The following is a 12,973-nucleotide window of genomic DNA, read 5'->3' as shown; positions in this document are numbered from 1 at the left end:
TTAAAGCATCTGGAATAAAAGCATCTCCAGACATTCCATAAAGCACAGTGATATGTGGTCGGAAGACACAGTCGAACCACGTTCATGTTTAATGCAGTTGTCATGTTGTATAATGCACATAGACCATCTGTATCACCCTAGGAGTAAAGATGCAGCGCTCTCTGGGGAGGAAAGGGGAAGTGGGGCAGCAGTAATTCACATTCTCACCACCTCTTTGGAAATATATAATGTAGGCCTACTGCTGCTAATGGCATCCTGAGGGCTGATAAGGTTTCAGGGTGATGTTGCTTATGATTTACTCCGGATGCTATAGGTTCAAATCTGGCATCTGGCTACCAAATTTTGTTCCATACTATATTTCACATCCCCCTCGATGATTCTATGCTTCACTGTATAGAGTTAAATTAAATCCTGAACTAAACTAGCTATTTTGTATATTTGTTTTTGTATTTATTGTTTATTCTTCTTATTCATGTTCAATATCTTTATTTATGTATGCACCCATCACCAAGGAATATTCCATGTAAGTGAAACTTATTGTGGCAATAAATGCTTTTCTGATATATTTTTTTTTTTTTTTTTTTTCTTCTGATTTCTAAACATCACCATAATTCATCAAAATTAATTCCCTCATTTAGCAAGAGTGTTCATTTCTGAAAGCTGCGTATAGGTGACACATCTTTGAACAGAAAGATTTAAAACAATCTTAAAGGTCCAGTGTGTAACGTGTTTAGTTGTTCCTTATCAAAATTCAGAGACTTGTCCTTTTTCATGAATATTTACCTCCACCATCAATTCCAAGTATTCTTTTTGGCTTGAAATTTTACATTTGCATTTGCATGAACTGGGGTAGACGCTCCATATTCATGAGTCATCTTGAAATACGTCAGCCGGTAAGGAACATACAGGACATACTGCTCCACCTTTCGCGTTTTCGCTGTCACATGATAAACTCACAGGTGCTGCTAATGCTGCTAATGGGTAGTGTAGCTTCTCGGCCACGGCAGGAAACATGGAGGACCACACATATTCAAAATCCAAATTTCAGAAACAGGAGTCTTTTTCTTCGCCCAGAAAAAGAAAAAGGATATTGAAAAGAGCAAGAGACCAGCTTTTTGAAGGCTACCGTAGCTGGAATATGTACTTTGAACTGCGTGGTGCGAGAGAGTTGATTGCGATATATGATCTCAACACTAGATGGGAGAAATTCCTACACATTGGACCTTTAATGTCAATTTTAATTGTATAGCACCTTTCATTAAATGTAAATTTAATGTGGTGCTTTGCATTAAAAATGGCACACACATTAAAACAAAGCATTAATAGAAATAGGATTAGAACAATATGAGACCATCTCAAAGCTTTAAATGACTAAGCCTCAAGTTTTCAACCGCGTGTTGACATTGAGGCCCACACAACACTTATTTTATGCCCCCTTGTGATGGATAAACAGCTGTATTGCACTAGTTTACCTTTGAAAGTCCCTGAGATTCAGGACCACCTTGCCCTCACGGCAGCAAAACAGCTCGATGGCAGACAAGAACAGCTGCTGTCCCTGCACAAGGAATTATTGCCGAATATAAGGGACCCCCATGTGCTCTTGATGCTCTTTTGAAAGGATAGAGAGCAGTCTAATCCCTGCCAGGTCTTCAAATATGTCTGTTGATTAGGGCTTTAGGCTTTTAAAGCATATGCTCCCTACTTGAACTAGGTTTTGGAGATCAGTGCAACACACCATGGTTCCACTTAAAAGCCAAAATGCAACATGTAAGGATTTCACAGCCACACACTCCAAAAGATAAAAAAATAAAAATAAAATAACCCAATAAAAATAAATAAAATAACCCGCTGCAATACTGGAGCCTCTTTCTGCAGAGAACTGACAGAATGGGCGAGTTGTACATAAAAGACCTCAGTGTGTGTCATGGAGTCAAGGGAGATCTACACAATACCTGTAATCCTGCATGAAACAAGTATTCTGATGGTATGCTTTTTGGTTTTGACAAGAATAACACTGCTAGCTGAAGTAAATGTATGTCAACAATGCAAGTGTTGAAAATCAATTATGGAAATGTTTTATGAGACTATAAATGCAATAAACCCATTTGTTCAGCCTTAAAGAAACATAAAGTTTTTTTTGTGGGAAACACTGACTATATAAAATAATATAAAGCTTTATTGCAGACACAGGTCCATATCACACATCATACAGTATAAATAGTATAAAAAGGAGATACAAGAATACATAAAAATTGCATATTAGCCTATAGGATATACAGGCTGTTACACCAATGGCGTCTTAACCTAGAAGTGTATCTATAGCATCTTTTCAGAGGGCTGACTAAGGCTTCGATTATGTGGTTCTCTGACTTGTCCAGGCGACAAAAAAAAACTAAACATCCGTTGTCTTAAGAGTGCCTCACCGGTTGGCACTCTAGTGGACACAAACAGATGACTGGCACTATGACACCTAGGGACACGATGCAGCAACCTCATTGCATCATTGTATGCTACCTTGAGCCTCTGCATACTCATTTTCTTATAATTAGACCACAGTTGAGCAGTATATAACGGTGTGATGCAGGTTCTAAACAGAGAACACTTCACAGAGTCAGAGCACATAGAAAACTTCCTTATAAGCATGTTAGCTTGAGAATGAACTTGACATCGCCGTCGATATAGGTCTTTGAAACAAGAAACAAGATGAGATCAAGATCAAAATGGGCCTTTCAATGATGATGATAAAATGAACATAGGAAAGAGGGAATTAACATTTTAAGGTTTAAGGTTAATTTAAAGGTTACTTTTGTCTCCCAGGGGAGAAAATTGTCCTGGAGAAAAGGAATTGCTGCATAAAGATTTCAATTTGTTTGTGGTGGCTGAGACCTGAGCTCTGCTAGGATGGCCTCCTTTGTAGGAGGACCTAGAGTGACTTTGTGCTCACAGCAGTCCAACTTGGTTCACATCCATACAGAATTGCGCTAAACTAGCGCAGGATGTCTGTGGACAGACATCACAATGGACACTCAATAGTTTTCTCAGTAGTGAGCAGTGAACTGAGATTTCAGACTCTTACTTATCATAATCATTTCGTGTCATCACTGACGGCTGTAGGGTAGAACAATTATATATACATCTATAAAATGTAGCGTATTGAATTGTGGTATTTTTGAGGCCACCAATGGCGGAGAATAAATGTAGTGCGCTGTATAGTAAATACAATAGGGAGTGGTTTCGGACACAGCCGGAGTCTATTTTCACACTACTCTGGCTATATCTGAAAATTCCTTCGTCCACATTAAACTGGTACTTTTCACATCCAAAAACTGACCTTATTAAAAAAATGCTCTCTTGAGTGGCTTAATCTGAACACACCAGCCTCGTGAGTCCGTGTGAAACAGAGCTTTGGTTTTCTTTTGGTGCCAACTCCATTCAGTGTGAGGTCACTGTGTCAGCAGGAGCCCTGGAGCTTGGATACTCTCTCTCTCTCTTCTGCATCAATCTCAAACGCACACACATACACACACACACACACACACACACACACACACACACACACAACACACACATACACACACAAACACAGAGCCTTACACATCTCGAGGGCCTCTTAAACTGAATTAATAATGGTGATTTCATAGAATGTGGGGCACACACTGCAAGGAGTAGATCCACTTCTCATCTGAGAGTTTCAGTGAAGAAGACAAGACAAGAAGGGAACAAATGATGACAACAACGCATTTCTAATTGTGCCTGAAGCTATGCTACAACATGGAATATCGGCGGAACAGAGAAATTTCAGCTCACACTCAGGGGTAGATTACTACAGATATAATCTGCCGCTGATATACAAACAAAGACTCATGGAGCCAATCCATTATCTGCGTACATACAAGGCTCTTAAACCTGGCGTTAATTAACGTAAGTAAGGAGCTCGGACTGCAGTTAAATGACTCTTTGTTGTGTTTGTTGAGGCACCAAATGGAAAGCTGAGTCAGGCGTAGTATTCATTTGAATACATCCCTTTGGTGTAATTAACACTGACAGTTTTAGACGGCTTAGATGTTAGGAAAAGAGGATTCCTTCATAGAGGTGTTTGGTTAAATTAGGCTTTCAAGGGCTCAATAATAAGACCACCCAGTACTACACTCTAACTCTCAAATCTAATCACAGTGCTTATTTAAACTAATTAAATGCTTGGTTTGTGCCAAAAGGTTTGGGACACTTGCAGATCATCTTTCTTTCTTCTTTCTTCTTTTTTTTATTTGTATAGCACAAATCAGCAGCAATGCGATTCAAAGTGCTTTACACAAGACATAAAGACACAGTTAAAAATATCATACAAATTGGTAAAAGATGAAGAAACAGTTATAAAAAAATCAATGAATAAAAAATAAAATTTAAATACAAAAATGAATTAAGAAAAGGCAGTGTTAAGGTCTCCAGCCTTGATTTAAAAGAGCTGAGATTAGGTGCCAACCTACAGTTTAGCAGTAGTTTGTTCCAGATGTAGGGACCATAGAAGCTGAACGCAGCTTCCCCCTTTTTTGTTCCGACTCTGGGTATGGCGAGCAGACCCGTCCCTGATGATCTCAAGGATCTCAACGGCTCATAGTGTAGTAGCAGATTTGAAAGGTAAATTGGTCCTAAACCATTTAGTGACTTATAAACTAACATGAGTATTTTGAAATCTATTCTTTGATGCACAGGAAGCCAGTGTAAGGACTTCAGAACTGGAGTGATGTGATCTATTTTTTTGGTGTTGGTAAGGACTCGTGCAGCAGCGTTCTGAATCAGCTGCAGCTGTTTAAAAGACTTTTTATGAATACCTGAAAAAACACTGTTGCAGTAGTCAAGTCTACTGAAAATATTTTAAGATGATAATAGGCAGATTTTGTTACTGACCTAATATGGCTGTTAAAATTCAGGTCAGAGTCCATAATTATACCAATATTTCTTGTTTTGTCTGTTGTTTTTTCTAACCCATGTAGCATGGTCTATAAAGTAGTTTCAAAGTGACATATATTAGAGACTTATTGGATCACTCAAAACTGTGAAGAGCCTACAGTCATGATACCGGCTCTGTGAGGTTGTACATAGGCCCAATCCATGGTGCTTTGAGTTTGTAAATACTGAGGTCAGCTCGGTAAAGTTGACCACGATCGCCATCCTCTTAATTTGCCATGTTAGCTTGCTAACTTTGACTACTTAGCAGTAAACTGCTGAGGCTGATGGGAACATCATTCGTTTTGTGCGTGTTTGGTCATAACCAAAATACTAGATAAGTTAAAATGTTGATCAGATGAGACTGCAAGATGGAAATCACCAGTTATTACAATTCATCCTGACAGGGTAATGCAATGTCTGTAGCCTACGAAATATCACAGCAATCCATCAAATAGTTGTTAAGACATTTAACTTAAACAACAGTGACACTGACTAAAATGTACAAAATATGATGGCAATCCATCCAGTAGTTGTTGGGATATTTCAATCTGGATGAAGTGGTGGACCGACTGGATGACATCCCTAGAGACATGCTATCTAAAAACATCCATATGCCAATAATGCGGAACAACCTGCTTAGCAGTTCAGAAGCCCAGGGCAGTGGTTCAGTTCATTGTGCAGTGTACAGAATAGAATATATGGAGCAGTCTGCAACCACACAGCCCTCATAAACTAACGAAAAAAGTGCTGGTATGAAATGGAAAACAGAAGTAAGGGTGCCACCATGTGGACACGTTATGAAGTGCAGAACACTTCAACTTCTCTGACCAAAATAATCTATTTATGTGAATCTGCAAAAGAAAATTCACCCAATAAAAAAATATTTGTATTTGCACAATTTAATCAATTAGTTGTGTTTTTAGCATGAATGACTTTTATGAATAAGATTGCTGAAAATGTCTGACAAAAGTGAGTAAAGAGGTAGTGCAGTTTCCTTGTGGGATGCATGTGGGATGCACAATGTTGTTATTTAAATGAATTCACAATTCATAATTCATCTTCTTTGACTGAATTTTGCATGTTATATATTATTTTGTATTGCATCCAAAAAAACACACATTCATATATATTTATATATAGTTTAATTAAACACAGCAGGACTCCAATGATGTAGTAGAACCATCTCAAGGAGGATCAGAAGAAATGGACAGCATGTGAGTTAAATATGAGCGTCACAGCAAAGGGTCTGAATATTTATGACCATGTGATATTTTTTTTTTAATAAATTTGCAAAAAATTCTACATTTCTGTTTTTTTCTGTCAAGATGGGTTGCTGAGTGTACATTAATGAGAAATAAAATTAACTTTCTTGATTTTAGCAAATGGCTGCAATGAAACAAAGACTGAAAAATGTAAAGGGGTCTGAATACTTTTCAGTTCTCACACATAAGCTTATCTTTTTAACATCTTGTGATATTATGATTTCCTTTCATCTTAAGATTTACGAGAACACAAAACATTTAATTGCACATTAGGAACTGAGTGGCTACGTCTGTGCACTGCTTTTAATTAATCACATCCAGAGAGCAATTGGCAAGAGTCCAAAACAACACTTTCTGTATGAGCTGCTGCTATTTTGTGAGTTTTCTTTTCCTTGGAATACTCTGTGTTGAGTGACAAAGTGTGGGCCACAACTTAAGCCCAGTTTCTTTTTGTATTTTCTTAACATTTTGGCAAATTGGCACCACTAAAAAGTATGATGAATAAGCTATCAGCAATTCCTGATTCTCCTTAATTAAATAACTAAGTTGTAATTTAATGCCGTAAAAGTTTAATTTAAAAACAGAATCCCCTTCTGATATATTTCCGTATAAAATATATATATAAATAATTAACAAGTTATGTGACAAATGATACAACTTTCCATTATGTAAATGTCATCTTGGCTGCCAATGTTGTTAAAGGTCATGGCATGACAATTTCACTTTATGAGGTTTTTTAACATTAATGTGAGTTCCACTAGCCTGCCTATGGCCCCCCAGTGGCTATAAATGGTGATAGGTGTAAACCGAGCCCCGGGTATCCTGCTCTGCCTTTGAGAAAATGAAAGCTCAGATGGGCCGATCTGGAATCTTCTCCTTATGAGGTCATAAGGAGCAAGGTTACCTCCCCTTTCTCTGCTTTGCCCAACCAGAGAATTTGGCCCACGCATGAGAGAGAGAGAGACATCATGGCTTTCAAACGAGCAAAGTGGCAGTTGGTCAAGGCCACACCCCATCATCCCCGCTAACGACAGGTGCATGAGCAGCATTAATGGTAGGCGGACCCGACTGACCAGCGTAAGCTATTTGAAAAAGTTCCCTCTCCTCCCTCCGTCCCTCTCCCCCCTCTGTCTTACCCTGAAAATTTACCTCAAAATGATCGAAAATGCAAACACAAGATTTTTGTGGAACTTCAATGGGTAATAAAGACTAACAAGACAAATAACAACATTGAACACTACACAAACAGTAATTTATTTTTTTCATTTAGGTGATTCATTTTTCATAGTGACACAGGACGTGATCCAATAAAAAAGGTTCTGGATCCAATGTCGGAGGGGCCAGACATGTCCTGGCGTGTTCTGGCTCAAATTAAGCCCTGGAGACAGCTAGCTATGTCTAGACTATATGTCAAATGTGAGTTTTCTCTCGCACGACTATTTTACAGCGGCTCCGTGTAGTGCGATTGGTTTAAAGAAATGCCAATAAACCAGAGCACGTTTTTCTCCCATCCCGGAATGCTGTGTGGACTAGCCAGACCCTCCTCCGCTCCGCAGCATGGTCTGGCAACGTGAGACTAGCTTACTGCTAACTATTAAGTAGCTGCATGCTAACGCCAGATAGCTGTAATCTTGGCGGCCATTGTTGGTAATTTCTCCGCAATTTCGGGTCACATTACTGCTGGGACATGTCCGGTTGTGTAGTATTTGGTTTACAAAGTCCTGCTAGGCTATATACTCTGTTGCAGTAGCTCCATGTGCTACTAGTGAAACAAAAACTGAGCTTTTTCGGAAGGGGGGCTTAAAGAGACGTGCGCTCCAATGGCCAGTATGAGAAAGATAAAGTGCTTTTTGAACATTAAAGCATGTAAACATGTCCTAGTACAAACACAAAATACAAGTATGAAGCTGAATATGCTATATAATAGTTCCCCTTTAATCAAACAATCAACATCATTTGATTAGTTTACAAGGATTATTTATTGTCCTTGGTTCCAATTTCTTGTCTTTCTCAAACAATTACAACATGCAGGGAAAAATGTAGCTTGAGTAACTGATCAACCGTCCTGGTTTCAGCCAATCAGAGCTTGAGCCAGTAAAAATGTGTAATTTAGTTGCTTGGCAGCCAGAGGACTCTTTTATGAATGAGTAAATTAATTTGTATTCAGCCAGCTTTCCCTAGAGATTGAGGTCCAATAGGTTTTTTTTCTTCCCCTGGGCTGTTTCACATTCTCTCATAGTCAACCAGACACATTGTGTGCTTGGGCCTTAACGGGCCCATGCCACTGTTGCCACAAATCACAGCAAGGCTCTTCTGTTGTGGGCCTATGGATTCAGTCCGGTGTGTAACAATCTACAATGTTACAATGTCTAAATCTATGAAGGGCATGAGGTGGGATTAATTTTCACGTTGATGATATGGCCAAGAGAAACATCTCTAAACGTTACAACCAAACTAATAGGTCAACATTAAACACTTAATCAATCTAATGTTTTAAATCTAATTAAAAGACCCACCTTTTTTCACTTGCTTTTAGCGTTTAGCTGCTTTTTTCCATGCTTGTCTTTTATTTCCTTACACTGCTATTTAATCTATTGTTGATTTCTTAAGGGGGGACAACCCTCAGATGGGGTAGGTCCTGAACCCCGACCCCCACCCCCCCTCCACGAATATGATAGTAGGCTATTTACAACAATAAAGTACAATTAGTGCAGAATAGTCTCTTTTCAAGATTCAAGATTAACTTTATTGTCCCACATCGTGGGAAATTTGTCTTGTCATACTGTACAATACCATACAATACTATGGTCCTGATGGTGTATAACAAACCCAACACGGTGTCATGCAATACATTAGTTAAACATTCTCAAAATAAATAAATAAAATTAATTTAAAAAAGAGAGATCACAAGTACAACAATTACAAATCTCCATCGTCATGGCGGCCTGTTCTGCCTTTTACTTCTGGCTATTTAGGAGCTTAATAGACACTGGGATACATTTGTGAGTTTTTGTTAAGTCTGCAGCGAGGAACTCTAAACCTCCTACCGGATGGCAGCAGCTCATATTCTGCATACAGAACGTTTTATTAAAATTCATATATTCTTAAGTTGCAGCTGGTCCATGTGCTGCTAAATTTAAATAGGCTTCTTCTGTAAGTATTGCTGGGCAGTAAATGCATTACATGTGGCACAGTAAAACACCCAAACCTATACAAATGACTCAGCATTATAGGCCTATTTGTTTGTCTTTCGTCAACTTGTGGCAACCTATTATGTTGCTTTGTCGTGTTATTTCTACATTGTAACAATAAGTTTTGCTTTAACTTTTCTTTTTTTAAGCCAAACTGTGATTACAACGAAGAACTTTCTTTAATGGCGTTGTCGACTACAAGAGCCGCAGAAAAGACTGCCGTGACCCGGATTCGAACCGGGGTTGCTGCGGCCACAACGCAGAGTACTAACCACTATACGATCACGGCGAGCTAGTCCCGGGACTGCCGACGGACCTGATCCAGAACAGCGTGCAGTGAAAGCGGAGTAGGCCTATACGTTGTCACTGTGTTATCATGTTTAATGATTGTGCTGAACATAGTCATTAAAAACCCAACCGTTTCCCCGGAATCAGTTGAGCCTTTGTGTTTGTTTGAAGATTTAATGTCCGACATATTCAACGTAGGTGAAGGGGGAAGTTTTTTTTTTTTTTTTTTTAATAACTACAGTAGGCTAATACGGCATCCTTCCGTTGTGTTGTTGGTGGCAGCAACAGCAGCAGCAGCAGCAGGTACAAGTCTTAAAGTTAAAGATAACCGCGACCAGATTTCCTAGAGCTACCTTATTCTGAATCAATGTATGCTGCAAATATCTTTATTTAAAGAGAAACCGATTACAATCATAATGGAATATATAGCAGTAAGGTTGTCAGGCATTCTGTATTGTTTTCAACAATTTATTCTCCTTTGGATGGACTTTTCTAATTATATCTGAGTCAGCACACATGTAGCCTATAGGCATCATTTACTCTTACCTCCTGTTTTGCGTCTTTTGTTGGTTAAGTAACCTCCTTAATGTGACATTATTCACCTCAATGATACATTCATTCATTTTAATCTATTAATAAACCCCTGGACTGTAATATTTCAGATGTTTGAGCAAGATTTACTGCTCTTGTCCAAAACTTTGTGCACATTCGAAGTATATAAACACAGTAGTGTTCTCTGTGATTTGGAGGAGTCGTGATATTTTGAGAAAAATAAAGTGATAATAGGCTATTACAAGAATAAAGTCACAAGCTATATTTCAGAAAATAATCTATACCTGCACCATAGTCTGCTGTGCATTACGTGATTGCTCTGCTGATACGGTAGATCTCAGACCTTCTGACAGACACAGAGCCCCGTTTGGGTCTCTGGTCTCTGAATGAGACAAATTGTTTAGCCATGGAAGTGGCTGTACGCTGCTCTACGTCGGAGGTGGAAACCCGAAACTAAAGAAATACACGGAGCACAAACGCAACACATCTGCCGCAGCATGGCCACAGCTGAGCGCATCCATGAACCTGAAGCTGCGCTGCATTTTACAGAGAGAGTGGACACTAAGAGACCCACAGGTCTGCTTCAGGGCTCCGTGTGTTTGAGTCTGAACCGTAGACTGGAAACGTCACGTCACGGGAACTTCAAACTAAATCATTAGTATTGCGCTCCTAAACTTTGTGTTGATGGCATCACTGTAATAGACTGATTTGGCTACGATTCCTCCGAAAACTTCACCCCTTTCACAGCTTTCCTCACGGAGAGACGGTTGCTAGGTGATAGCAACAAAGCATGGTCGGACCCCGCACGTAGCTGCCCGTTCTATTCGCCTCGGAAAAATAAACTGGACAAAGTTACATTCGGGGCTACACTCAAAACATTCGGGGCTGAAGACACGGCAAAATCGGCTGAGGGCGCTCCTGGTGTAAACCGGGACATTTTAGCGTCCCGACAGGCTTTTGTCGGGACTCGGGACAAGCAATTAAAAATCGGGACTGTCCCGGTCAAACCGGGATGTCTGGTCACCCTAAGATAACCTAATATTGTGTTTGCAACTCCAATCACAAAAACATCGAAATATGCCTGTAGTTATAAGAAACTATAAAGTAAGAATGAAAAAAATAGCTATAGTCTATCAGAGATTATTTCATCAGCAGTGTTGATTCAAGATACACTGGGTAGTAAAATGGTGACAAGATGGTATTTAGTGTTGGGATCAGAGCAGTTCTAATGATTGTCATGAACCAGCTCAAATTCAACACAAAAGAAGGGAGACCACCCAGAATTAAGGATTACATTAAAGCCAATTCATTTAACACATAATAAATCTTTTATCTGAAAAAAAAGAATATATATATATATATATATATATATATATATATATTTTTTTTTTTTTTTTTTTTAAATGTATATCCGTATTATCAGTGGTGTAGTGAGTGCATGTGTGTAGATGAATGTGTGAAAAACCAAGCAAACAGAACTCCAAATACAACCTAAACCAAAAACAAACCAAGAGAGAACCAGAACTGAATCTCCAGCCCCTCCTTGTGTTGTCCTCAGGTCTAATTTGACCCGTTTTCAAAGTTTTTTATATCAGAAATATGGGTTTCTTTGAACCAAAATGCCCAAATATAACATGGATGCATAGATGTACGTTGTATAGAACCCATACAACTTTCTTTGCAGGTAAAATTAATGATTACAGTCATTGAATTTTGGGTGTTTTATTCAATTTTTATAACATTTGAAAAACATGTTTAAATGGTTTTAAAACAGTGTACTGACTAAACTTTGACATAAACCAGTCTGTGATCCACTCAACATCCTTTGATCTTAACTATTAGTCAGAATAATTAATAATTTCTGCCTTTTTAACTCAAAAAGTAAGTATAATGTCAAAAGAATTAGGTTTATTGACCATGAATTTAAAACAAAACATTGAAAAAAGTGACAAAAACGTTTTAAAAAGTGTCAAAAGCATTAAAAAGAGCCAAAAATGTGGAATAAAACACAACAAATTCAATTTCACTTTTGACCAAAAGTTCATGGTCGAAAGAGAGACGAAAAAGTCAATCAGGCATATGTGAACCAGGTGTACCACACATCTGCCTCCCTCCTATCCAGCTCCCATGGGCCACCCACAAAGTGGGAGGGGATCATCACATGATATTGTGATATAATATGATTTTTAAAAGTAAAGCTTCACACCAAAGCGATTCCACAATATCACTGTGTGTGTAAGTGTGTGTGTGTGTGTGTGTGTGTGTGTGTGTGTGTGTGTGTGTGTTTGTATGATGTGCATTCATCTCACTACTCCTTGTTCGACATGATTTTGCATACAACCAAATACCTTTCTGTTCTTTATTGGGAAAGAGGAACAACCTGAAAAGATCATTCTTAAGTTTCACAGTGAATGCCATTCAAATAAAAGTATTTCTCATTTTGTCAGACAGAAGAAGAAGAAGAAGAAGAAGAAGAAGAACTCCACTACAGCAGAAACTGCTGCTGAGGCAGCTGACCAATAGAGGGCGCCAGTGCAGCGCATTACCACCAACTAAGTTTCACCTCACTGAGTCGGAAAGCACTTTTAATTCAATTACATATGCAATACTAATCAACTGCGCTGTTAAAGTCTAGTATATGTGGATTAGTCAGTAACAGTATGTTGTACTGTACACCCTGGACACTTTTCTCTATCATATAATCTGATACATTAAAATATCTGTTAGTCTTTG

General features: G+C 38.6%; 1 non-coding gene across 1 annotated transcript; it reads right to left on the bottom strand.

Moving 5' to 3' along the window:
* Positions 1 to 9,617: 9,617 nt before the first annotated feature.
* trnah-gug (transfer RNA histidin (anticodon GUG)) lies at positions 9,618 to 9,689 on the bottom strand. The gene has a single exon. It is a non-coding gene; the product is annotated as a tRNA-His (tRNA).
* Positions 9,690 to 12,973: the final 3,284 nt, after the last annotated feature.

Source organism: Perca flavescens, chromosome 9 (genome assembly GCF_004354835.1).
Source record: "Perca flavescens isolate YP-PL-M2 chromosome 9, PFLA_1.0, whole genome shotgun sequence".
NCBI lineage: Eukaryota > Metazoa > Chordata > Actinopteri > Perciformes > Percidae > Perca > Perca flavescens.
Note: the sequence above shows the minus strand (reverse complement) of the source record. Positions and strands in the feature narration are given on the sequence as shown.